Source organism: Coenobita brevimanus, chromosome 6 (genome assembly GCF_032717465.1).
Source record: "Coenobita brevimanus isolate Jiangsu-jjx chromosome 6, ASM3271746v2, whole genome shotgun sequence".
Classification (NCBI taxonomy): Eukaryota; Metazoa; Arthropoda; class Malacostraca; order Decapoda; family Coenobitidae; genus Coenobita; species Coenobita brevimanus.
This window is the reverse complement of record NC_136959.1, coordinates 24,969,913-24,997,424: the sequence shown is the minus strand read 5'-3', so window position 1 is coordinate 24,997,424 and position 27,512 is coordinate 24,969,913.

The window sequence follows — 27,512 nt, the reverse complement described above, 5'->3', positions numbered from 1 at the left end:
TTATCAGCTTTTCTGCTGTTCCAGGTGTTTTGCTTACGAGTTTGATACCCATATGCAGTAAAGAATGCGTCAGCCTTCTCTGCCATTTGGCTGGCATCTTTCACCTGGCAGATCTTAAGCTGTGCTATGAGCTCAGCAGGCCACGACCTCTCTAGCTGTGTACGCAGCATAAGGTCAATTATCCCCTCACGCATGGAAGGAGTTTCATCTTTCTCCATCCACTCATTTATGTAAGCTGTGAGACGATCAAGGAACTGAACAGCTGTCTCCTTGTCTTGGAGACGAGCTCGCATGAACTGAACTTTGGCATCGTCTACTGTGAGACCATACGCCTTAATGAGTGCAGCTTTCATCATCTCATATGTGAGATTGTCTCCACGAATTCTGTGGAGAATATCGAGGGCAGGGCCCTCAAATAGGCTAAGAAACTGAAGCTGCTTAGCTGCCTCATCCAGTTGATACATGTCTGCCATGTCCTCAAAACGAGCTATGTACAGCTCGATTCGCTCGCTTTCCTTGTATGAAGGAAGCTTGATGCGTGGGGTCGCCAGGACATGTGCAGGGAGAACGCTCGTGGAGCTTGGACCAACTGCACCAGACGTGTCTGAAGCCAAGGAATCTCGCTTGAGCTTCATCATTTCATATTCGTGTTTTTCACGTGCTTCTCGCTCGGAACGTTCGTGTTCTCGTTCTCTCTCTCGTTCCTCACGCTGTTCTCGCTCATGTTCCAAGTCGAGTTTGCGCTGTTTTTGCTCGTGTTCACGCTGTTGTCGCTCTTTTCCTAACTCGAGCTCGCGTTGTTTCTGCTCGTATTCGCGCTGTTCTCGCTCATACTCGCGCTCTTTCTCACGCTGCTCTTGTTCATATGCACGCTCTCTTTCACGTTGTTCGCGCTGTTCTCGCTAGTATTCGCGCTGAATCTTACGCTCTTCACGGGCATCATTCTCACGCTGCTGCTCCTGATTATGCCGTGAGAGTATATACTCTTTAATTTCGGTTGGGTCTGTAAGACCCATATCTTTGGCTTCCTGTAAAAATATGGTGGTAGCCATAGCGCTAATTTATTAAGCAAACCGAAACTGAGTACTGACTGCTTCGCAAACGAATACTAATAAACACAAGTAAAGAGTACAGACACAAGTTAGTGGTGACCAGTCTTATCTAGTTAACTGGAAAAGGAATAAAGCAAAAATGCAAATAACTGGGAAGACTCAATAATAAACACAATTGGTACAGCGACTTCCCAGGAGCGAATAAAATCGTCTGGCATTACCAAGAATAAAGTACTAAATAGAGTTAAGTACTCTATGGATTAATAAAGCAAAAATTCACTTGCTAAATTAACGGTTAACACCAGTAAACTTGTCCCTATAAACTTTAATGATAAATACCTAAATATGAATGAGTGAGCACTATCTCGTGAATAGCTTTATAGCTAGGAGTTAATATCCTGGAATGAGGTCGCCAATTGTCATGGGGTTTTTATAATATCACGGTGTGTTTTTTAAATAAATGCTTAAATATTATTTGATAATAATATTCAATAATATTAAAGAGCAGGGACAATGATTGTCTTGCTAAATCGAGCAACGATTCTCTAAGAACGAGAATTTATAAACTTTCTCAACGTACACAGCAGAGACCAATTACTCACAATTGCTGAATTACTGTACTGTTAGCCTCTGGAGAAAGTTACTTCACCCCTGACAATAAATAACTAATACTAACATCAGGTTCTTGCCGATGCTTAACTCCTGGCACAACGGATTTTAAGTTAATACAAGACTGGTCTAAGTACCAGTTATGAATAGTATAACGTCTATGCAAGCTAGGAGCTATGTGGGAAATAAGCTTAATTTGGAGAAATGAAACAAGATTTTACTTTACATTAAGCTCAAGGAAAAGAACTGTTAAATTTATTGATTAAAAAAAATTAATTTAACGTTACAATTCAAATCAAATGAGATCGCACTCACTCACTCACACACGAGCTAAATCCTTACGCCTAGAAGAAAAAAAAAACACCTTAATTAAACTCTTAAAACTAGGATTATACAAAAAGGAAATACCGGTCGATGAATACTGTGTATCACCCGGGGGGTGGGAGTACTGGCCAACTGTACTAGTGGAGCTTGGGTGTTAGCTGACCTCTCACACTTCTTGAGCACAGGACCTTTCTCCGTCACAACAAACACGCGACTGAATTCAAATGATGTATAGGCAGGACGCACAAGCCACCGGAAGAAGGCGTGGCTAACGGTTGAGGCAAGCAGGGGCGAACAATAAAGAAACAATTGTATCGCTCAGTAGAGCACTTAGTGACGTGCATTAAATCGGTCACTTTTGAAAGTGACGAATGTTTTGAAAAGTATACTCCGAAATAAAGAGAGAAAGGGTTAACTGAGCGATACACAATGAGTTTTCCACTAATAATTCGTGGCTTCTCACAAAAGGGAAATGTCGCAAATTGATTCATGACATTACGCCCCTACAAAATTAAATTTTTTCCTTATGGGAAAAAATTTGTGGATATATATATATATATATATATATATATATATATATATATATATATATATATATATATATATGTACACATCCTAAGTCATTCACACAAGATTCACACTGTGGTGTGTGTGCTATCCTGCTACAGGAGAAAGTCGCAGTCGCCAGTGAGCGAAAAAACCTCGTATTTACGTTAATAGAAGCAAGCTTGAGGGAAAAACTCCGTGACGACGGTGAAAATCCTGTACTCAGGTCAAACTGAGCGAAAAGTCGCTACATTTACACCGACAACTAATTGTTGTGTAGCGTGATGTATGTAATACACGGTGTAGGTGTGACAGTTGTAGTGTAACTGTACCTACGTGTAAAATGACATAGTAAATAATAACATGGCGACAACGAAGGCAGAGGAGAAGAGGCGGCAGCGTGCGGCAGACGATCAGCTGGTCCGCACAGCAAACCTGCTACACCCATTACTGAACCTGCAAAATCAATTGAGTTGGAGCATCAAACGTGTCAATGAGACAAAATTCTTATTAAGTTACAATTACTCTCTCTGCCTAGCAATCAGTAAATGCTACGAAAAGTACGCTCTGGCTGAAAAATATGAGTGACTGCCTAACCTTCGTACATTCGAGGTCGCCATTATTTACAGCACACGATTATGGTCGGCAAGTTGAAAATCCTTGTGCAAACTTGGGTCTTCCATAGCCTCGAACTGCACACGGGTCCTCAACCTGTGCCTTAACCTACAGTTCTTATATTAATATCGGGAAGCTGAAAATCCTTGTTCAAACTCGGGTCTTCCATAGCCTTGAGTCGCCTCTGCGGAGTTCTCTCTCGATCTTCCCCCTTAACCTACAGTACTTATATTAGTATCGGGGAGCTGAGAATCCTTGTGCAAACTCGGGTCTTCCATAGCCTCGAGTCGCCTCTGCGGAGTTCTCTCTCGAACATCCCCCTTAACCTACAGTACTTATATTAATATCGGGGAGCTGAGAATCCTTGTGCAAACTTGGGTCTTCCATAGCCTCAAGTCGCCTCTGCGGAATTCTCACTTCCCCCTTAACCTACAGTGCTTATATTAGTATCGGGGAGCTGAGAATCCTTGTGCAAACTTGGGTCTTCCATAGCCACAAGTCGCCTCTCAACTTCCCCCTTAACTTACGGTACATAATATGTATGTACAGGCCCTGGACATAATGTGTCCTGTGGGGCCAATGGGCGAGACATCAGGTCTGCACCCACTTCACCACTACCCTGTCTCTCAACTGACTCAGAGATTACAGGTGTGGTTATGAACGGCACAGGAAGGACATGTCCCTGATTAGTGGTGTTACTTTGACACACACTGCAGGAACGGACAAAACTATTTATGTCCCATCCCATCCCTGGCCAGAAAAAGTCAGCTTGGATACGGCCCTGGGTCTTCCTTTTGCCCATGTGACCTCCTGAGGCTGAACAATGACCCCATTCTAACACTGCTTGGCGGTACTTGGCGGGGACGACAAACTGCAGTCGAACCTCGCCATCGGGTGTTCGTGACTCACGGTAGAGCCGTCCTTGTTTGCGAAGGAACTTGGCTCGACCTCCCCGTGAATACTTTATCACTCGACCCTTTTGTTTGTTCCGCACGGTAGCAAGTGTCGGGTCAGAATGTTGTTCTTGTACAACAAGTTGACTACACATCAGATCTTGCGGCGATTCAATGATCACTGGGGTGACACAGTCTGGAGCCTCAGCCATGGCTCGTGTTACCGCAGCAGCCGAAGTCTGAGTAGCGTCATCATCGGAGCAACTATCCTTGACTCCTTGAACATTGCCTACTATAAAGTCAAATAGAGGCTCTGGCATGACAACTGCAAGTGTCGTACCAGTATAAAATGGAGATGCCACCTGGATACATGCCTCAGGGAACAATCTCACTGATCCATCAATAAGGTTTGCATGGATCTGTCGACCTTTATACTGCTCAGGCCGAACTAAACTGCTTAACAGAGCAACCTGAGGAACCATTGTCTCTCAGGACCTTCACAGGAATGTCTCCCAGAAACCCTAGCTGGACAAGGAAGGTACTGTCACCTGTGGGAGGGCCTGTGGAGGAAGCAGCTAGCCACTCATGAGGCTGCTGAATTGACGCGGCAAACATTGTGCCTTGTGAATAATATTGGGAAGATGGAACATTGGCCATCTGTGGAGGGGGGTTCACTGTCACTGTGGGACTAGTGAACTGTGGGGAAGTACCCATACTGGTAGGGACGTGACCACCGTGCTGCTGCTGAGGAATGAAGGCTGCATTCGCTTCCTGCCTCTTTTGAGCTGGTGGTGAAAAAGTTTGTCCCGACGGTCGGTTATGTGGCTGATACTGCTGCTGGTTAGGGTACTTGTTGTACCTTTTCCACTCAGGTTTCTGAGTGTTTTGCCCCTGGTCCTTCCACTGCGGTTTTGGACCTTGGCCATTATTCTGGGAATGGCCTTGTTGCTGGGGTTCAGTCTGAGACGGCTTCCCAGACTTATCAGCTTTTCTGCTGTTCCAGGTGTTTTGCTTACGAGTTTGATACCCACATGCAGTAAAGAATGCGTCAGCCTTCTCTGCCATTTGGCTGGCATCTTTCACCTGGCAGATCTTAAGCTGTGCTATAAGCTCAGCAGGCCACGACCTCTCTAGCTGTGTACGCAGCATAAGGTCAATTATCCCCTCACGCATGGAAGGAGTTTCATCTTTCTCCATCCACTCATTTAAGTAAGCTGTGAGACGATCAAGGAACTGAACAGCTGTCTCCTTGTCTTGGAGACGAGCTCGCATGAACTGAACTTTGGCGTCGTCTACTGTGAGACCATACGCCTTAATGAGTGCAGCTTTCATCATCTCATATGTGAGATTGTCTCCACGAATTCTGTGGAGAATATCGAGGGCAGGGCCCTCTAATAGGCTAAGAAACTGAAGCTGCTTAGCTGCCTCATCCAGTTGATACATGTCTGCCATGTCCTCAAAACGAGCTATGTACAGCTCGATTCGCTCGCTTTCCTTGTATGAAGGAAGCTTGATGCGTGGGGTCGCCAGGACATGTGCAGGGGAAACGCTCGTGGAGCTTGGACCAACTGCACCAGACATGTCTGAAGCCAAGGAATCTCGCTTGAGCTTCATCATTTCATATTCGTGTTTTTCACGTGCTTCTCGCTCGGAACGTTCGTGTTCTCGTTCTCTCTCTCGTTCCTCACGCTGTTCTCGCTCATGTTCCAAGTCGAGTTTGCGCTGTTTTTGCTCGTGTTCACGCTGTTGTCGCTCTTTTCCTAACTCGAGCTCGCGTTGTTTCTGCTCGTATTCGCGCTGTTCTCGCTCATACTCGCGCTCTTTCTCACGCTGCTCTTGTTCATATGCACGCTCTCTTTCACGTTGTTCGAGCTGTTCTCGCTAGTATTCGCGCTGAATCTTACGCTCTTCACGGGCATCATTCTCACGCTGCTGCTCCTGATTATGCCGTGAGAGTATATACTCTTTAATTTCGGTTGGGTCTGTAAGACCCATATCTTTGGCTTCCTGTAAAAATATGGTGGTAGCCATAGCGCTAATTTATTAAGCAAACCGAAACTGAGTACTGACTGCTTCGCAAACGAATACTAATAAACACAAGTAAAGAGTACAGACACAAGTTAGTGGTGACCAGTCTTATCTAGTTAACTGGAAAGGAATAAAGCAAAAATGCAAATAACTGGGAAGACTCAATAATAAACACAATTGGTACAGCGACTTCCCAGGAGCGAATAAAATCGTCTGGCATTACCAAGAATAAAGTACTAAATAGAGTTAAGTACTCTATGGATTAATAAAGCAAAAATTCACTTGCTAAATTAACGGTTAACACCAATAAACTTGTGCCTATAAACTTTAATGATAAATACCTAAATATGAATGAGTGAGCACTATCTCGTGAATAGCTTTATAGCTAGGAGTTAATATCCTGGAATGAGGTCGCCAATTGTCATTGGGTTTTTTTAATATCACGGTGTGTTTTTTAAATAAATGCTTAAATATTATTTGATAATAATATTCAATAATATTAAAGAGCAGGGACAATGATTGTCTTGCTAAATCGAGCAACGATTCTCTAAGAACGAGAATTTATAAACTTTCTCAACAGTACACAGCAGAGACCAATTACTCACAATTGCTGAATTACTGTACTGTTAGCCTCTGGAGAAAGTTACTTCACCCCTGACAATAAATAACTAATACTAACATCAGGTTCTTGCCGACGCTTAACTCCTGGCACAACGGATTTTAAGTTAATACAAGACTGGTCTAAGTACCAGTTATGAATAGTATAACGTCTATGCAAGCTAGGAGCTATGTGGGAAATAAGCTTAATTTGGAGAAATGAAACAAGATTTTACTTTACATTAAGCTCAAGGAAAAGAACTGTTAAATTTATTGATTAAAAAAAAATTAATTTAACGTTACAATTCAAATCAAATGAGATCGCACTCACTCACTCACACACGAGCTAAATCCTTACGCCTAGAAGAAAAAAAAAACACCTTAATTAAACTCTTACAACTAGGATTATACAAAAAGGAAATACCGGTCGATGAATACTGTGTATCACCCGGGGGGTGGGAGTACTGGCCAACTGTACTAGTGGAGCTTGGGTGCTAGCTGACCTCTCACACTTCTTGAGCACAGGACCTTTCTCCGTCACAACAAACACGCGACTGAATTCAAATGATGTATAGGCAGGACGCACAAGCCACCGGAAGAAGGCGTGGCTAACGGTTGAGGCAAGCAGGGGCGAACAATAAAGAAACAATTGTATCGCTCAGTAGAGCACTTAGTGACGTGCATTAAATCGGTCACTTTTGAAAGTGACGAATGTTTTGAAAAGTATACTCCGAAATGGAGAGAGAAACGGTTAACTGAGCGATACACAGTGAGTTTTCCACTAATAGTTCGTGGCTTCTCACAAAAGGGAAATGTCGCGAATTGATTCGTGACATTACGCCCCTACAAAATTAAATTTTTTCCTTATGGGAAAAAATTTGTGGATATATATATATATATATATATATATATATATATATATATATATGTACACATCTTAAGTCATTCACACAAGATTCACACTGTGGTGTGTGTGCTATCCTGCTACAGGAGAAAGTCGCAGTCGCCAGTGAGCGAAAAAACCTCGTATTTACGTTAATAGAAGCAAGCTTGAGGGAAAAACTCCATGACGACGGTGAAAATCCTGTACTCAGGTCAAACTGAGCGAAAAGTCGCTACATTTACACCGACAACTAATTGTTGTGTAGCGTGATGTATGTAATACACGGTGTAGGTGTGACAGTTGTAGTGTAACTGTACCTACGTGTAAAATGACATAGTAAATAATAACATGGCGACAACGAAGGCAGAGGAGAAGAGGCGGCAGCGTGCGGCAGACGATCAGCTGGTCCGCACAGCAAACCTGCTACACCCATTGCTGAACCTGCAAAATCAATTGAGTTGGAGCATCAAAAGTGTCAATGAGACAAAATTCTTATTAAGTTACAATTACTCTCTCTGCCTAGCAATCAGTAAATGCTACGAAAAGTACGCTCTGGCTGAAAAATATGAGTGACAGCCTAAGCTTCGTACATTCGAGGTCGCCATTATTTACAGCACACGATTATGGTCGGCAAGTTGAAAATCCTTGTGCAAACTTGGGTCTTCCATAGCCTCGAACTGCACACGGGTCCTCAACCTGTGCCTTAACCTACAGTTCTTATATTAATATCGGGAAGCTGAGAATCCTTGTTCAAACTCGGGTCTTCCATAGCCTCGAGTTGCCTCTGCGGAGTTCTCTCTCGATCTTCCCCCTTAACCTACAGTACTTATATTAGTATCGGGGAGCTGAGAATCCTTGTGCAAACTCGGGTCTTCCATAGCCTCGAGTCGCCTCTGCGGAGTTCTCTCTCGAACTTCCCCCTTAACCTACAGTACTTATATTAATATCGGGGAGCTGAGAATCCTTGTGCAAACTTGGGTCTTCCATAGCCTCAAGTCGCCTCTGCGGAATTCTCACTTCCCCCTTAACCTACAGTGCTTATATTAGTATCGGGGAGCTGAGAATCCTTGTGCAAACTTGGGTCTTCCATAGCCTCAAGTCGCCTCTCAACTTCCCCCTTAACTTACGGTACATAATATGTATGTACAGGCCCTGGACATAATGTGTCCTGTGGGGCCAATGGGCGAGACATCAGGTCTGCACCCACTTCACCACTACCCTGTCTCTCAACTGACTCAGAGATTACAGGTGTGGTTATGAACGGCACAGGAAGGACATGTCCCTGATTAGTGGTGTTACTTTGACACACACTGCAGGAACGGACAAAACTATTTATGTCCCATCCCATCCCTGGCCAGAAAAAGTCAGCTTGGATACGGCCCTGGGTCTTCCTTTTGCCCATGTGACCTCCTGAGGCTGAACAATGACCCCATTCTAACACTGCTTGGCGGTACTTGGCGGGGACGACAAACTGCAGTCGAACCTCGCCATCGGGTGTTCGTGACTCACGGTAGAGCCGTCCTTGTTTGCGAAGGAACTTGGCTCGACCTCCCCGTGAATACTTTATCACTCGACCCTTTTGTTTGTTCCGCACGGTAGCAAGTGTCGGGTCAGAATGTTGTTCTTGTACAACAAGTTGACTACACATCAGATCTTGCGGCGATTCAATGATCACTGGGGTGACACAGTCTGGAGCCTCAGCCATGGCTCGTGTTACCGCAGCAGCCGAAGTCTGAGTAGCGTCATCATCGGAGCAACTATCCTTGACTCCTTGAATATTGCCTACTATAAAGTCAAATAGAGGCTCTGGCATGACAACTGCAAGTGCCGTACCAGTATAAAATGGAGATGCCACCTGGATACATGCCTCAGGGAACAATCTCACTGATCCATCAATAAGGTTTGCATGGATCTGTCGACCTGTATACTGCTCAGGCCGAACTAAACTGCTTAACAGAGCAACCTGAGGAACCATTGTCTCTCAGGACCTTCACAGGAATGTCTCCCACAAACCCTAGCTGGACAAGGAAGGTACTGTCACCTGTGGGAGGGCCTGTGGAGGAAGCAGCTAGCCACTCATGAGGCTGCTGAATTGACGCGGCAAACATTGTGCCTTGTGAATAATATTGGGAAGATGGAACATTGGCCATCTGTGGAGGGGGGTTCACTGTCACTGTGGGACTAGTGAACTGTGGGGAAGTACCCATACTGGTAGGGACGTGACCACCGTGCTGCTGCTGAGGAATGAAGGCTGCATTCGCTTCCTGCCTCTTTTGAGCTGGTGGTGAAAAAGTTTGTCCCGACGGTCGGTTATGTGGCTGATACTGCTGCTGCTTAGGGTACTTGTTGTACCTTTTCCACTCAGGTTTCTGAGTGTTTTGCCCCTGGTCCTTCCACTGCGGTTTTGGACCTTGGCCATTATTCTGGGAATGGCCTTGTTGCTGGGGTTCAGTCTGAGACGGCTTCCCAGACTTATCAGCTTTTCTGCTGTTCCAGGTGTTTTGCTTACGAGTTTGATACCCATATGCAGTAAAGAATGCGTCAGCCTTCTCTGCCATTTGGCTGGCATCTTTCACCTGGCAGATCTTAAGCTGTGCTATGAGCTCAGCAGGCCACGACCTCTCTAGCTGTGTACGCAGCATAAGGTCAATTATCCCCTCACGCATGGAAGGAGTTTCATCTTTCTCCATTCACTCATTTAAGTAAGCTGTGAGACGATCAAGGAACTGAACAGCTGTCTCCTTGTCTTGGAGACGAGCTCGCATGAACTGAACTTTGGCGTCGTCTACTGTGAGACCATACGCCTTAATGAGTGCAGCTTTCATCATCTCATATGTGAGATTGTCTCCACGAATTCTGTGGAGAATATCGAGGGCAGGGCCCTCAAATAGGCTAAGAAACTGAAGCTGCTTAGCTGCCTCATCCAGTTGATACATGTCTGCCATGTCCTCAAAACGAGCTATGTACAGCTCGATTCGCTCGCTTTCCTTGTATGAAGGAAGCTTGATGCGTGGGGTCGCCAGGACATGTGCAGGGGAAACGCTCGTGGAGCTTGGACCAACTGCACCAGACGTGTCTGAAGCCAAGGAATCTCGCTTGAGCTTCATCATTTCATATTCGTGTTTTTCACGTGCTTCTCGCTCGGCATTTTCGTGTTCTCGTTCTCTCTCTCGTTCCTCACGCTGTTCTCGCTCATGTTCCAAGTCGAGTTTGCGCTGTTTTTGCTCGTGTTCGCGCTGTTGTCGCTCTTTTCCTAACTCGAGCTCGCGTTGTTTCTGCTCGTATTCGCGCTGTTCTCGCTCATACTCGCGCTCTTTCTCACGCTGCTCTTGTTCATATGCACGCTCTCTTTCACGTTGTTCGCGCTGTTCTCGCTAGTATTCGCGCTGAATCTTACGCTCTTCACGGGCATCATTCTCACGCTGCTGCTCCTGATTATGCCGTGAGAGTATATACTCTTTAATTTCGGTTGGGTCTGTAAGACCCATATCTTTGGCTTCCTGTAAAAATATGGTGGTAGCCATAGCGCTAATTTATTAAGCAAACCGAAACTGAGTACTGACTGCTTCGCAAACGAATACTAATAAACACAAGTAAAGAGTACAGACACAAGTTAGTGGTGACCAGTCTTATCTAGTTAACTGGAAAGGAATAAAGCAAAAATGCAAATAACTGGGAAGACTCAATAATAAACACAATTGGTACAGCGACTTCCCAGGAGCGAATAAAATCGTCTGGCATTACCAAGAATAAAGTACTAAATAGAGTTAAGTACTCTATGGATTAATAAAGCAAAAATTCACTTGCTAAATTAACGGTTAACACCAGTAAACTTGTCCCTATAAACTTTAATGATAAATACCTAAATATGAATGAGTGAGCACTATCTCGTGAATAGCTTTATAGCTAGGAGTTAATATCCTGGAATGAGGTCGCCAATTGTCATGGGGTTTTTATAATATCACGGTGTGTTTTTAAAATAAATGCTTAAATATTATTTGATAATAATATTCAATAATATTAAAGAGCAGGGACAATGATTGTCTTGCAAAATCGAGCAACGATTCTCTAAGAACGAGAATTTATAAACTTTCTCAACAGTACACAGCAGAGACCAATTACTCACAATTGCTGAATTACTGTACTGTTAGCCTCTGGAGAAAGTTACTTCACCCCTGACAATAAATAACTAATACTAACATCAGGTTCTTGCCGATGCTTAACTCCTTGCACAACGGATTTTAAGTTAATACAAGACTGGTCTAAGTACCAGTTATGAATAGTATAACGTCTATGCAAGCTAGGAGCTATGTGGGAAATAAGCTTAATTTGGAGAAATGAAACAAGATTTTACTTTACATTAAGCTCAAGGAAAAGAACTGTTAAATTTATTGATTAAAAAAAAATTAATTTAACGTTACAATTCAAATCAAATGAGATCGCACTCACTCACTCACACACGAGCTAAATCCTTACGCCTAGAAGAAAAAAAAAACACCTTAATTAAACTCTTAAAACTAGGATTATACAAAAAGGAAATACCGGTCGATGAATACTGTGTATCACCCGGGGGGTGGGAGTACTGGCCAACTGTACTAGTGGAGCTTGGGTGCTAGCTGACCTCTCACACTTCTTGAGCACAGGACCTTTCTCCGTCACAACAAACACGCGACTGAATTCAAATGATGTATAGGCAGGACGCACAAGCCACCGGAAGAAGGCGTGGCTAACGGTTGAGGCAAGCAGGGGCGAACAATAAAGAAACAATTGTATCGCTCAGTAGAGCACTTAGTGACGTGCATTAAATCGGTCACTTTTGAAAGTGACGAATGTTTTGAAAAGTATACTCCGAAATGGAGAGAGAAACGGTTAACTGAGCGATACACAGTGAGTTTTCCACTAATAATTCGTGGCTTCTCACAAAAGGGAAATGTCGCGAATTGATTCGTGACATTACGCCCCTACAAAATTAAATTTTTTCCTTATGGGAAAAAATTTGTGGATATATATATATATATATATATGTACACATCCTAAGTCATTCACACAAGATTCACACTGTGGTGTGTGTGCTATCCTGCTACAGGAGAAAGTCGCAGTCGCCAGTGAGCGAAAAAACCTCGTATTTACGTTAATAGAAGCAAGCTTGAGGGAAAAACTCCGTGACGACGGTGAAAATCCTGTACTCAGGTCAAACTGAGCGAAAAGTCGCTACATTTACACCGACAACTAATTGTTGTGTAGCGTGATGTATGTAATACACGGTGTAGGTGTGACAGTTGTAGTGTAACTGTACCTACGTGTAAAATGACATAGTAAATAATAACATGGCGACAACGAAGGCAGAGGAGAAGAGGCGGCAGCGTGCGGCAGACGATCAGCTGGTCCGCACAGCAAACCTGCTACACCCATTGCTGAACCTGCAAAATCAATTGAGTTGGAGCATCAAAAGTGTCAATGAGACAAAATTCTTATTAAGTTACAATTACTCTCTCTGCCTAGCAATCAGTAAATGCTACGAAAAGTACGCTCTGGCTGAAAAATACGAGTGACAGCCTAAGCTTCGTACATTCGAGGTCGCCATTATTTACAGCACACGATTATGGTCGGCAAGTTGAAAATCCTTGTGCAAACTTGGGTCTTCCATAGCCTCGAACTGCACACGGGTCCTCAACCTGTGCCTTAACCTACAGTTCTTATATTAATATCGGGAAGCTGAGAATCCTTGTGCAAACTCGGGTCTTCCATAGCCTCGAGTCGCCTCCGCGGAGTTCTCTCTCGATCTTCCCCCTTAACCTACAGTACTTATATTAGTATCGGGGAGCTGAGAATCCTTGTGCAAACTCGGGTCTTCCATAGCCTCGAGTCGCCTCTGCGGAGTTCTCTCTCGAACTTCCCCCTTAACCTACAGTACTTATATTAATATCGGGGAGCTGAGAATCCTTGTGCAAACTTGGGTCTTCCATAGCCTCAAGTCGCCTCTGCGGAATTCTCACTTCCCCCTTAACCTACAGTGCTTATATTAGTATCGGGGAGCTGAGAATCCTTGTGCAAACTTGGGTCATCCATAGCCTCAAGTCGCCTCTCAACTTCCCCCTTAACTTACGGTACATAATATGTATGTACAGGCCCTGGACATAATGTGTCCTGTGGGGCCAATGGGCGAGACATCAGGTCTGCACCCACTTCACCACTACCCTGTCTCTCAACTGACTCAGAGATTACAGGTGTGGTTATGAACGGCACAGGAAGGACATGTCCCTGATTAGTGGTGTTACTTTGACACACACTGCAGGAACGGACAAAACTATTTATGTCCCATCCCATCCCTGGCCAGAAAAAGTCAGCTTGGATACGGCCCTGGGTCTTCCTTTTGCCCATGTGACCTCCTGAGGCTGAACAATGACCCCATTCTAACACTGCTTGGCGGTACTTGGCGGGGACGACAAACTTCAGTCGAACCTCGCCCTCGGGTGTTCGTGACTCACGGTAGAGCCGTCCTTGTTTGCGAAGGAACTTGGCTCGACCTCCCCATGAATACTTTATCACTCGACCCTTTTGTTTGTTCCGCACGGTAGCAAGTGTCGGGTCAGAATGTTGTTCTTGTACAACAAGTTGACTACACATCAGATCTTGCGGCGATTCAATGATCACTGGGGTGACACAGTCTGGAGCCTCAGCCATGGCTCGTGTTACCACAGCAGCCGAAGTCTGAGTAGCGTCATCATCGGAGCAACTATCCTTGACTCCTTGAATATTGCCTACTATAAAGTCAAATAGAGGCTCTGGCATGACAACTGCAAGTGTCGTACCAGTATAAAATGGAGATGCCACCTGGATACATGCCTCAGGGAACAATCTCACTGATCCATCAATAAGGTTTGCATGGATCTGTCGACCTGTATACTGCTCAGGCCGAACTAAACTGCTTAACAGAGCAACCTGAGGAACCATTGTCTCTCAGGACCTTCACAGGAATGTCTCCCACAAACCCTGGCTGGACAAGGAAGGTACTGTCACCTGTGGGAGGGCCTGTGGAGGAAGCAGCTAGCCACTCATGAGGCTGCTGAATTGACGTGGCAAACATTGTGCCTTGTGAATAATATTGGGAAGATGGAACATTGGCCATCTGTGGAGGGGGGTTCACTGTCACTGTGGGACTAGTGAACTGTGAGGGAGTACCCATACTGGTAGGGACGTGACCACCGTGCTGCTGCTGAGGAATGAAGGCTGCATTCGCTTCCTGCCTCTTTTGAGCTGGTGGTGAAAAAGTTTGTCCCGACGGTCGGTTATGTGGCTGATACTGCTGCTGGTTAGGGTACTTGTTGTACCTTTTCCACTCAGGTTTCTGAGTGTTTTGCCCCTGGTCCTTCCACTGCGGTTTTGGACCTTGGCCATTATTCTGGGAATGGCCTTGTTGCTGGGGTTCAGTCTGAGACGGCTTCCCAGACTTATCAGCTTTTCTGCTGTTCCAGGTGTTTTGCTTACGAGTTTGATACCCATATGCAGTAAAGAATGCGTCAGCCTTCTCTGCCATTTGGCTGGCATCTTTCACCTGGCAGATCTTAAGCTGTGCTATGAGCTCAGCAGGCCACGACCTCTCTAGCTGTGTACGCAGCATAAGGTCAATTATCCCCTCACGCGTGGAAGGAGTTTCATCTTTCTCCATCCACTCATTTAAGTAAGCTGTGAGACGATCAAGGAACTGAACAGCTGTCTCCTTGTCTTGGAGACGAGCTCGCATGAACTGAACTTTGGCGTCGTCTACTGTGAGACCATACGCCTTAATGAGTGCAGCTTTCATCATCTCATATGTGAGATTGTCTCCACGAATTCTGTGGAGAATATCGAGGGCAGGGCCCTCAAATAGGCTAAGAAACTGAAGCTGCTTAGCTGCCTCATCCAGTTGATACATGTCTGCCATGTCCTCAAAACGAGCTATGTACAGCTCGATTCGCTCGCTTTCCTTGTATGAAGGAAGCTTGATGCGTGGGGTCGCCAGGACATGTGCAGGGGAAACGCTCGTGGAGCTTGGACCAACTGCACCAGACGTGTCTGAAGCCAAGGAATCTCGCTTGAGCTTCATCATTTCATATTCGTGTTTTTCACGTGCTTCTCGCTCGGCACGTTCGTGTTCTCGTTCTCTCTCTCGTTCCTCACGCTGTTCTCGCTCATGTTCCAAGTCGAGTTTGCGCTGTTTTTGCTCGTGTTCGCGCTGTTGTCGCTCTTTTCCTAACTCGAGCTCGCGTTGTTTCTGCTCGTATTCGCGCTGTTCTCGCTCATACTCGCGCTCTTTCTCACGCTGCTCTTGTTCATATGCACGCTCTCTTTCACGTTGTTCGCGCTGTTCTCGCTAGTATTCGCGCTGAATCTTACGCTCTTCACGGGCATCATTCTCACGCTGCTGCTCCTGATTATGCCGTGAGAGTATATACTCTTTAATTTCGGTTGGGTCTGTAAGACCCATATCTTTGGCTTCCTGTAAAAATATGGTGGTAGCCATAGCGCTAATTTATTAAGCAAACCGAAACTGAGTACTGACTGCTTCGCAAACGAATACTAATAAACACAAGTAAAGAGTACAGACACAAGTTAGTGGTGACCAGTCTTATCTAGTTAACTGGAAAGGAATAAAGCAAAAATGCAAATAACTGGGAAGACTCAATAATAAACACAATTGGTACAGCGACTTCCCAGGAGCGAATAAAATCGTCTGGCATTACCAAGAATAAAGTACTAAATAGAGTTAAGTACTCTATGGATTAATAAAGCAAAAATTCACTTGCTAAATTAACGGTAAACACCAGTAAACTTGTGCCTATAAACTTTAATGATAAATACCTAAATATGAATGAGTGAGCACTATCTCGTGAATAGCTTTATAGCTAGGAGTTAATATCCTGGAATGAGGTCGCCAATTGTCATGGGGCTTTTATAATATCACGGTGTGTTTTTAAAATAAATGCTTAAATATTATTTGATAATAATATTCAATAATATTAAAGAGCAGGGACAATGATTGTCTTGCTAAATCGAGCAACGATTCTCATAGAACGAGAATTTATAAACTTTATCAACAGTACACAGCAGAGACTAATTACTCACAATTGCTGAATTACTGTACTGTTAGCCTCTGGAGAAAGTTACTTTACCCCTGACAATAAATAACTAACACTAACATCAGGTTCTTGCCGATGCTTAACTCCTGGCACAACGGATTTTAAGTTAATACAAGACTGGTCTAAGTACCAGTTATGAATAGTATAACGTCTATGCAAGCTAGGAGCTATGTGGGAAATAAGCTTGATTTGGAGAAATGAAACAAGATTTTACTTTACATTAAGCTCAAGGAAAAGAACTGTTAAATTTATTGATTAAAAAAAAATAAATTTAACGTTACAATTCAAATCAATTAAATGAGATCGCACTCACTCACTCACACACGAGCTACATCCTTATGCCTAGAAGAAAAAAAAAAACACCTTAATTAAACTCTTAAAACTAGGATTATACAAAAAGGAAATACCGGTCGATGAATGCTGTGTATCACCCGGGGGGGTGGGAGTACTGGCCAACTGTACTAGTGGAGCTTGGGTGCTAGATGACCTCTCACACTTCTTGAGCACAGGACCTTTCTCCGTCACAACAAACACGCGACTGAATTCAAATGGTGTATAGGCAGGACGCACAAGCCACCGGAAGAAGGCGTGGCTAATGGTTGAGGGAAGCAGAGGCGAACAATAAAGAAACAATTGTATCGCTCAGTAGAGCACTTAGTGACGTGCATTAAATCGGTCACTTTTGAAAGTGACGAATGTTTTGAAAAGTATACTCCGAAATGGAGAGAGAAACGGTTAACTGAGCGATACACAGTGAGTTATCACTAATAGTTCATGGCTTCTCACAAAAGGGAAATGTCGCAAATTGATTCATGACAGTGATTGAGTCAGGATTTAGATGTATGTATATCGAACTTTTTTTTTGAAGAAAAAATCTGATTTTGATGAGGCGTAATGTCACGAATTGGTGCGAGCGTGTTTATAAGGTCGTGACATTTTTATTTCAGTGTGAAAACCACAAATTCTAGTGGAATTCTCACTGAGTATCACTCAGTTCAACCGTCCTAGCATTAACTCGATTGGGACGGTTTTCAGAACATTTTTCACTGTTTCATAAGTGATCATCCTTGCGTGTGACATTAGCACCTTCGCTGAGTGATTTATTGTGGGCATGTGTGGCTCCCTTTCTTTCCATTGACCGTTGAAGCAAGCACGGCCATCCCTCGACCCCTTTCATAATTCGAAGTCAGTCAGGCTTTGATTGTCATGAGAGAAGGTTCGTGTACAGAGAGTTCCTGAAATCTCCACCTAGTTGGTGAATCAGTGAAGAGGTTTAGCGTGTTTGCAGCGTCTGGCCTATGTAACGATGCCTAGTCATTCCGCTTAGCCCCCTCTACTGACCAGTATTTCTTTTCGTTTTTCCTAGGTTTAAGTTTAGATTTTGAGTGAGCGAGTGGGTGTATTCTCCTTGTTATTTTGAATTCATTTTGAGACTCATGTAATGTAAAATTAATTCATTGTGATTTATAAATTCACAGTTCTTTTTCTTTGAGCTCAATGTAGTTAAACTCGTGTTTTATATCTCCAGAATTAGCTTAATTAGTTGCCACTCCTAGTTTGCACAGACGCTTTGTATTATTCATAACTGGTACTTAGGCCAGTCGTTTTGAATTAAGCAGCCAGGAGTTAATGCATCAGCAAGAACCTGTTTATTACTATTAGTATTAGTTATTGATTGTCAGGGGTGGAGTCACTTTCTCGAGAGGCTAACAGTACTACAAACAGCACTCGTGAGTAATAAGTCTCTGCTGTGTACTGTTGAGAAAGTTTATAAATTCTCATCCTTAGAGAATTGGCGAAGTAAGCCGGATTATAGTAAAACTTATTGCTTGATTCACAAGTCAATTTTTGCCCCTATTTACAAGCACTTTTTAAAGCATTTTTAAAGCCATAAAGCTACAAAACCCCGTGACAAGTACACAGGATGATATAGTTAGCAACAATGAAATAAACATATGTACATACAAAAGGCAAGCTTGTAGGCTTATCCTCATGTCCTTACCCCCACAGCCTTGGGCAATATTAAGCAAAAGAAGAGCAAAGTAAATTAAATTAGTAATAACTAGTAAGTGATAGTTTTATAAGGATCTTGTAACTAGTTTGTTGTTTGTAAAGAAAATATCTCAAGAATAATTCACAAATCACGTGAGATAAAATGTACAGTACATATATCAGTGCACTGTTTTTTATGGAAAAACATGGAAACAAACAATGCAATCATGTCGCCTATGCACCAAGAAATCACCTACCCACCGAGACGGCAATACCCATACGCTACCACACACCACTTGCTACGCAACTTCCCATCATTTTTGCAGCACTTGTATGGCGACTAGAGCTCTAATGTTTTATAGGCAGATGTGTATTACTTCCTTGTGCATGAATATGACATTTTTTTCTTTATTTGTAAGCCTTGACTTTTTTCCAAAAAATGGGTCTGTCGAAAGTGACATTTGGACCTATTTGAGACCTGAAAGGGTTAAAGCTGTGTGTACGTGTATCGTCTCAATCGCGCTATTCTCTTTTCATAAACTTTTTGGCATCACAAGCTGAAATAAAACATGGATGGAAGCGAAAGTTTGTCATGAATATAATATTTCATTTTCAATGTGTTTGTTCCGAGCCTATTTTAACTCAACTTTTTACGATCAGATATATGGTCGAGTGTGTAGCTTGTTAGTCTACCACTTATGTATTCTGGCGGTGTATTAACTAGGGGTTGTCGGTAATGTTATACGTTCAGACTTTTACTTGTCAGAGTTTGCACCGTGTCTACAATTTTCATCCACCTACACCAACATTCAACATCAGCAAGACTCATGTACACATTTCCACCTGATCACTGTCGTCTAATGGTAAGAATAATTACCGTTGAAAACTCGGGTAATTTATACAAGTGCTTTTAATTACCATCAATTACTTTTCAAGGAGAAAGAGTTAAGTATTGGCGTGATATGAAACAACTATATACTGGTAAGCGAGTTGCTTCAGGTCACCGGTTGGCAAAAGTAACCTTCCTGTATTCACTCCAGCAGGCACAAACGCGTGAGAAAACATTTAACATGTAAAGACTGATGTAAAAGTGTTTGACGTGTGTGTTTTATGCAGTGCTCTCGGCCATAGAACCAATAATGATCCTAGAAAAAAAAAAAAAGTACTATCTCATAACACCCAATCCGTAACTCCAACGTGTCACAAGAGTTGTTTACTGGGAGGGTCTTCAGGCTTTACTGGAGGGACTGAACAGTAAGGTGATACGACTGTGGTGCGAGGAGTCCAGTGGAGAGTGAGAAAAAAAATGGCATTAAGCAAGAAGATTGATTGTATGGAAAAGGTCAAGTATGTGAGAACTCCAAGACGGGTTTTGTGTTGTACAGTCTCCCTGAGAAGTGATGACAGAGTATCCATAAGTTTTTGATCAGTGATAATGCACACACAATACAGGGTGACCGAAGCATTCTGAAACTCTGCCATTACTTCTTGGGGCGACTGTACAAGCTGCTCTAGGTTATTTACGAGGGGAAAAATGTAGGCTTGTTCATCCGGTGGCTCAGTGAATGGAGAGTAGGGCCAAAAGTGACGATGAAGATTGAAATGGCTTAAGAGGAAGACTTTAGAGTAAGGAGAAATTATTTGTCAAATTACGTAGCAGATTATTTTCTTTTACAGTGCACTAATGATACAGAAGTGATAAACACTGAGCGCATCGAAAACTTATTTCATAATGTAAATCAGGCTCTTAGTTAAGCAAAACATCATTTCAGTAAACATGTTTTTATGCTAAACACGACGAGAAGTTGGTGTATTTTATTGGTACAAGGACACTAGTATCATAAACGCCTAGCTACACCACTATGAATATTGACGATGTCCACTTTCAACTTAGTAGCAGTGTTAAGTTGTTTGAGGTACACATCACAGCAAAGGGTAGGAAAGCTTCTGGGATCCTCATGCGTGTAAACTGTATACTTAGTTTGCTTAATATACAAGCAAGAGTTAGAGTTATCGAGACACTTGCACTTAACCATATTAATAATACTATGACAGTTTGGAGTAAAAGCCATACAACAAAACAAATGAGAGTACTTGGCTGATGGCAGTGCAATTGGTGGAACATGGAAGTCTTACCACGTTACTCCATATTTAGAGGAACTACAACGGTTGAGTATTATGCAAAACTTTCTATCAACAGTGTACCACAATATTTAATACACCGGGAAAGAATATTCCTAACTAGCCCTTTGTTATTAAGAAAACAATGATTAGTTACTCACTTAATCATGACTTAACAACACATAGTAGGCTACTGCTTATCTTTACTCTGTTTGACTAGGTTTGTTAGTGTAATTTATATGTGTATGTTATACCCTTGGCTCAATCTATCATTTTTTGCTTACATACTGCATGAACAGAAGTAGCATAAAAAAACATTCAAGACGCCTCTCTCTCTCTCTCTCTCTCTCTCTCTCTCCCTTGTCCATTCTTTTAATCCACTGAATGGAGCGACGTTGCCTTATTTTCCTTTCTACCTCTTGATAATCTTCTTCACCACCACACTCACTCTCATCTTCATCAGAGCTGTCATACCAGCAGACGTACAGACACAGAATGAGGTGGAATGGATAACCATGTGCTGTTTGACTTCAATAAAGAGAGTACATACAGGCAAGACTTTCCGAACGTGTTTCGTGTGATACCAAGAATAAATAGACAATGATGAAACAATGTGGCGCAAATCAAGGCTTGAAAATTTACCGTAATCAGAATTAGGGAGATGAAAAAAATCGCAGTCTTGGACTCCACCTTAAGAAGAGGTGTGTGAGGGAGTGTGGATGAGGATGGACTGAGGTTAGTGATGGGAAGAACGTGACCTACGACGTGTGTGTAATATTAGAAGAAAAAGATAAAGAATGAGAGAGAACATCACTGCCTTACTAATATAGGCACCAATACACGATCCCGTTTAATAAAAGCCAGGAGTAAATACACGTGTGCAACATGTAATGGGTATGGGTCAATACATATATCACAGGGAGGGGTAGATATGTTGCGTTGTTCTCAGGTTATTGAAGAGAGAGAGATAGAGATTGAGATAGATAGATAGATAGATAGATAGATAGAGAGAGAGAGAGAGAGAGAGAGAGAGAGATGGGTGTAAGATTAGGTACGAGGCCACCTGCGAGGAATTAGGAACTTAGGGACACCTGGTGGCTATGCTAAATAATGATCAGAGAGAATTTGAAAGTTCTTGGGTCTTCTTGATCTTTCTGAGTGCATGGACGCTAGTAGCCAAAGAAATAATGCTGAACATAGTGTTATTTACGGATGGTGTAACTGGCAGATATACATAGGTAATCTTGAAGGGTAAATATATCTAAACCTCAGCTGTTTCCCTAGCATTTCACAGGATTGCATTAATTTAAACTACAACAAAGGTTTCTATTATTATTCGCTACGTGCTGGAATGTAATAATGATATTTAAGTTAATTAGGTTACTGCAAGGTGTTGACAAAAGTGGAATGATTGTATTAGTAGTAGTAGTTGTTGTTTTTGTAACCCAATGGTCTGCAGGCTAGAGTTGCCCTTCTCCTTTCGGGGAAGACTGAGGGAAATGAAGGACGTTTATATAACTGGGCAGTGGATCCGTCCAATTATAAAGCTGCCACCCCCCGAAGGCGTCCCTCTTCAACACTAAACGACTCCAGTATAACGAAGCGATTTGATCTTAGTAGTGAAATTTGCTTCTATTCCTCTTGCTTTGTAAAGAATTGTATGGACTGGATAGCTTCTCTCTTGGCTAAATGCTTCGTAATCAAACGCCTCTTAGTTAAAAATCTTTGTTCTCAGCAATATTTTGGTGTTGATGCTTGTCTTCCATTACCAGCTTACATCAACTTCACGAGAGAGAGAGAGAGAGAGAGAGAGAGAGAGAGAGAGAGAGCGCAACGGGAAGTCAATTGGATACTAATGGCGGAAAATAGGAGGAAAAAGGAAAGAAAAAAAAACGCTCGCTTGCAAATAAAAGTTTGTACCAGTTATAAGGAAAAATAAGAATAAAGGAACACACACACACACACACACACACACACACACACACACACACACACACACACACACACACACAAAGGATGAACATGTCAAGGAAATGAGCAAACTGCGTATCAAATATGACCAAAAAATAGTGATAATATAATACTGGACAGAAATCATAACTCTAATGCTTGATTAAATCCCTGTTATCAAATTTTTGCAACAAAAGTATTTACGAATAAGTTAGCCTTGTTAGAAGTGTTTGTCTTTTTACTTTGCATTTCTGTCATTACTATTGTTATGGCTAAAAATGTGTTGATAATGTTAGAATGTTATTGATCTGGTCATTTATTATGGTTAGTGATCTCGTTATGGTTATGATGTATTTCCACTTAGTTCATTGTTTCTCCCTCCTCCTCATATAATTTTGCATCACATATGTAAACTATGCAACCATAGTGAGGACCTGAATCACCTAATTTTCATCCCATTACATAGCTATATGCATTTCCTATAGATGTTTGTGGATTAAAATGCATATAATTATTTTTGGACTCACTGTGCTGTTGGAAAGACATAATGGTATTTTGTTCCTGGGTTAGTGGATGAGACTTTAGTGCAGTATAGTACGTCACTGACTGAACCCACATCCTTCCCATCATCGTCACCATCATCCTTGACAACCATTATTTTAATAATCACATCCTGCTCTTGTCATCCTCAAGTAAAATAATTTCCTCTTGATCGTCAATGATATTTTACAGACGATGTCCACTGCAAGTTGTGAAAGGGAAGTGTGTGTGTGTGTGTGTGTGTGTGTGTGTGTGTGTGTGTGTGTGTGTGTGTGTGTGTGTGTGAACATTTTGTATTCCCTTATCGTATTTATTTCACTTACAAGCCTTTGTTTCACGGTAGTACACTTTTTTTTTTTTTTGGTCACTTTTACTTTTCGCAGTATTTGAGCTGCCTCTCTCTCTCTCTCTCTCTCTCTCTCTCTCTCTCTCTCTCACTTTTATCAACGGATTTTACCTCTGCATACACCTGACAATTTTATATGCATTTTGCTCGAGGTCCAGTTGTAAAGCTTGAAACTATTTTTTGCCTTAATATAAAGAGGTGTTGTGATGTTATAACATTACACAAATAAGGATCTCTATCTGTCTATTGCCAGACGCCTTAATCCCGTAAGGGGTGGCTACAAACAAATCGCCTCCATGTCACCCGGTCCCCGGCCATTTCACTGCCCTGCTTCCGGGTCATACACCCCTCTCTCATATATCTCTCCACTCCATCCCTCCATCTCATCCTTGGTCTCCCTACATCTCACTCACATACACTCTACAGTAGTTAATAAATGGAGGCCAGTGAACACGTCATTCACTAACAATAAGTAATAATAAAAAATGATGTTTGAAAGTCCCCAGGCCAGCCAGGGCTGGTGAAAATTCGTAACTTGTAGGCTCAAGGGCGAGAGTTGAGTCTCGCAGAATTCTACGAAAATCAATAAACCTTAACCCGCCCCGTCCCGACGACGTATGGGTATGTTGCAACGATTTGCATTTGCCAGTCCCGGCGACGTAACTGTACGTCGTGCAATTGCAATGTGCATAATTTCGACAATTTTCAAATTTCGCGCTTGATTTGCGGTACGTACCCTCGCCTGACCTTCCCCTACCTGCCACCAGGTGGGGACACTCGGCGACCCCGCGCGACCCGCGCTAGCCCGCCACTCGTCCACTCACCTGGTAGCCACGGTCCTGCTCAGACATGGCTAAAAGAGGTCTCTCAGAGAGCGAGAGTCAAGTCGCCCTGGACACCTTTACCGGCGACAGTGATTCCCCACTGGATGACGAGGAGGTGGACAAGGATTATGTGCAGCCAGAGGAGGAAGAAACCACCAGCAGTGACGAGGAAGTTCCGTCACCCAGGAAGCGGCAGTACGTGACTTACCGTGCTGCTAGAGAGGGGCAGGAGGCAAAGAAGGCACGTGGTATATCATATCCCTATCCCCAGCGTGCTTTGGAAGCTGAATTCGAGGTCAAGGACGAGGACGAGGACGGAGCCGTGGGACGTGCTGCCACGTGGTATGGACGGGAGGTGATTACACATCGTGGCCCAGAGCGCACACCACGTCGTATGAGCAGGTATGGGCCTAGCATTCTGTTTGGGGAGCTAGGAAGTCAAATGGAGGGAGTGGGGAGTGAAATGGAAAGTCCTGGGATTAGGGAAAGTGAGAGTGACGTGAGTGAGTCATTGCTCTCCCTACGTAGTGTGAGGCGGCAGAGTGGATCACGTGGGCCAGTGCGGGTGCGTTCATTATCACGTGGGGTTGTGAGGGAGGGGGAAGGTGGGGAGGAACCACTCCAAAGCACGTCTTATGCTCCCCAATATCCCCTAACACGTGGTCGAGCAAGGTTGCATGAGAGAGCACGTGGTGTGGTAATGGAGGGGGAAGGTGGGGAGGAACCACTCCCCAGCACGTCTTCTGCTCCCCAATATTCAACAATTTCATCCCCAAAGCCCCCTAATGTTCCTCAAGGCCGTAAGGGTAAGGGAAAGGAAAAGGGTAAAGGCAGAGGGAAGAGGAGTGACAGTGGGGAAGCCCTCCGTACCTCCCCACCTCCCCAGCCAGGATCTCCTCCCCACCCAGACGAAGGCGGTAATGGGGACGAGGGATTTGTGTCGTGGGATTGGGAGGATGGGAGTGATTTTTCTCCCCTCATTCACCCCTTCACTGAGCAAGGGCGATCTGGCTGCATTGCACCAGGTATTCACTGTAATTCAACCAGGTTGGATTTTTTCCACCTGTTTTTCAGTGAGGCATTCGTAGATCAGATCGTTTTTCAAACAAACCTGTTTGCAAGTGCCCAGCGCCTAGAAAGTGAAAGATTGGGAACAAGGAGTAGGCATTCTATGATCTATGATTACCCTGTCTCCATTCCAGAAATGTTCTTATTTTTTGCCCTTGTCCTTTTGATGGGTATAATAAGAAAAAATAGAATTCCTGCTTACTGGACTAGGGACCCTGTTATGTTTACCCCCATATTTGGTCAAGTGATGAGCCGTAATCAGTTTCAACAAATTCTAAGTCGCCTCCATTTTTATGATGCTCATGACCCTGCAAATGCAAACAACACTGACAAAATGAGGCGAATTCGGTTGGTCTTTGATTACCTCAGGCAAACCTTTCGATCCTCATTCTATCCCTATAGAGATCTCATCATAGACGAGAGTCTCGTGTTGTGGAGAGGCAATATTTCATTCAGACAGTATATACCCAACAAAAGGCACCGTTTTGGGTTCAAGATCTTTGTTATGTGTGACTGTAGGACTGGATACGTGCAAGACATAGTCTTGTACACCGGTGCACAGACAGACATAATAGAAGATCGAAGTATAGGACTTTCGGGAGCAGTGGTAAAGACGATGATACAAGACTACCTTCATCGTGGTCACGTTCTCTACCTCGACAACTGGTACACTAGCCCTCTTCTCGCTCGTTATCTTCACACACATGAAACGGGAGTCTGTGGAACCGTAAAGGTGAACCGGCGTCACATGGTCAAGGTAGGGCGGAAACTTGCAAGGAGTGAGGTTGTCTTCTTCAAAGCCAACAACATCCTTGCAACAATGTGGAACCACAACAGAGAAGTAAGCCTCTTGTCCACGGTTCACCGCCCCTTGATGCACCGTACTGATTCTGTTGATTACCATAGCGAGAGCAGGCGTCGTGTTTGGAAACCTGAGTGTGTAATGGATTACAATATAAACATGCGCCTCGTGGACCAGTCTGACTCCATGATATCGACGGTAGAGTGTGCCAGGACCACGATGAAGTGGTATAAGAAACTGTTCTTTCACTTACTAGCTATCACTGCTCTGAATTGCCACCACCTTCACGCCATGACCACAGGAGTTCAGGAAACATTTGAAGGGTTTGTGAGGGAGCTCACACGAGAAATCTTTGCTAAGTATGCTGTTGAAAGGCCCCAACAGCGCCCCCGCACTGCCCCTATTACCCAGACTCCCCAGAGAATATCCGGCCGCCATTTCCCCACTCCTATCCCTCCCCAGCCCAACAGACCTAGGCCCCAGCGCAGGTGTCACGTGTGCAGTAATTCCCAGGTGAGACTCGCGACACAGAGGAAGGACACCCGCTATGAGTGCGTGCAGTGTGACGTGGGTCTGTGTATTCACCCATGTTTTAGTGAATATCACACGTTGCTGCAATTTTAGCATGGTGTGAATGCGAAAGGACGCAGAAATTATGAGGTAAATGCGACAGACAGACGCTCAGTGAAATTATCAGTCATGTGGATCTCCAAATATTAGTATAAAGTGCCTACGGGTAGAACATAAGTGAAAACATTGGGTGTAAGTATATAAATCTGTCCTAAGTTGAAACTTACATAGAGAGGGTTGTTTGATGCGATATTCTGTCGCTCAGTGCAATAAATACGGCCCGTTATTATATATTTATTATTATGTGACATTCTTACGGGTATAATATAAGTTCAAATTATTGTATATGATGATGTATATTCTAAGTCAAATATTCATAGCGTTTCTATAAAGATAAGATTTCCTGACGCTTAGTCGAATGAATAAGGCACGTATTAGTCAAAATAAAAGTCAGCAAGTGATAAAGTGAATAATTAGTATATAAGTGTGTGAGTGAATTAGTATATAAGTGTGTGAGTATTATATATGACGAAACATTCCTTGCGAGGGTATTTTCAGGCGATATTCTCACGCTCACTTGAATAAATAATGGCAGTAAGTATGTACAGTGCATTCTAGGGGTGTAAACGTGTG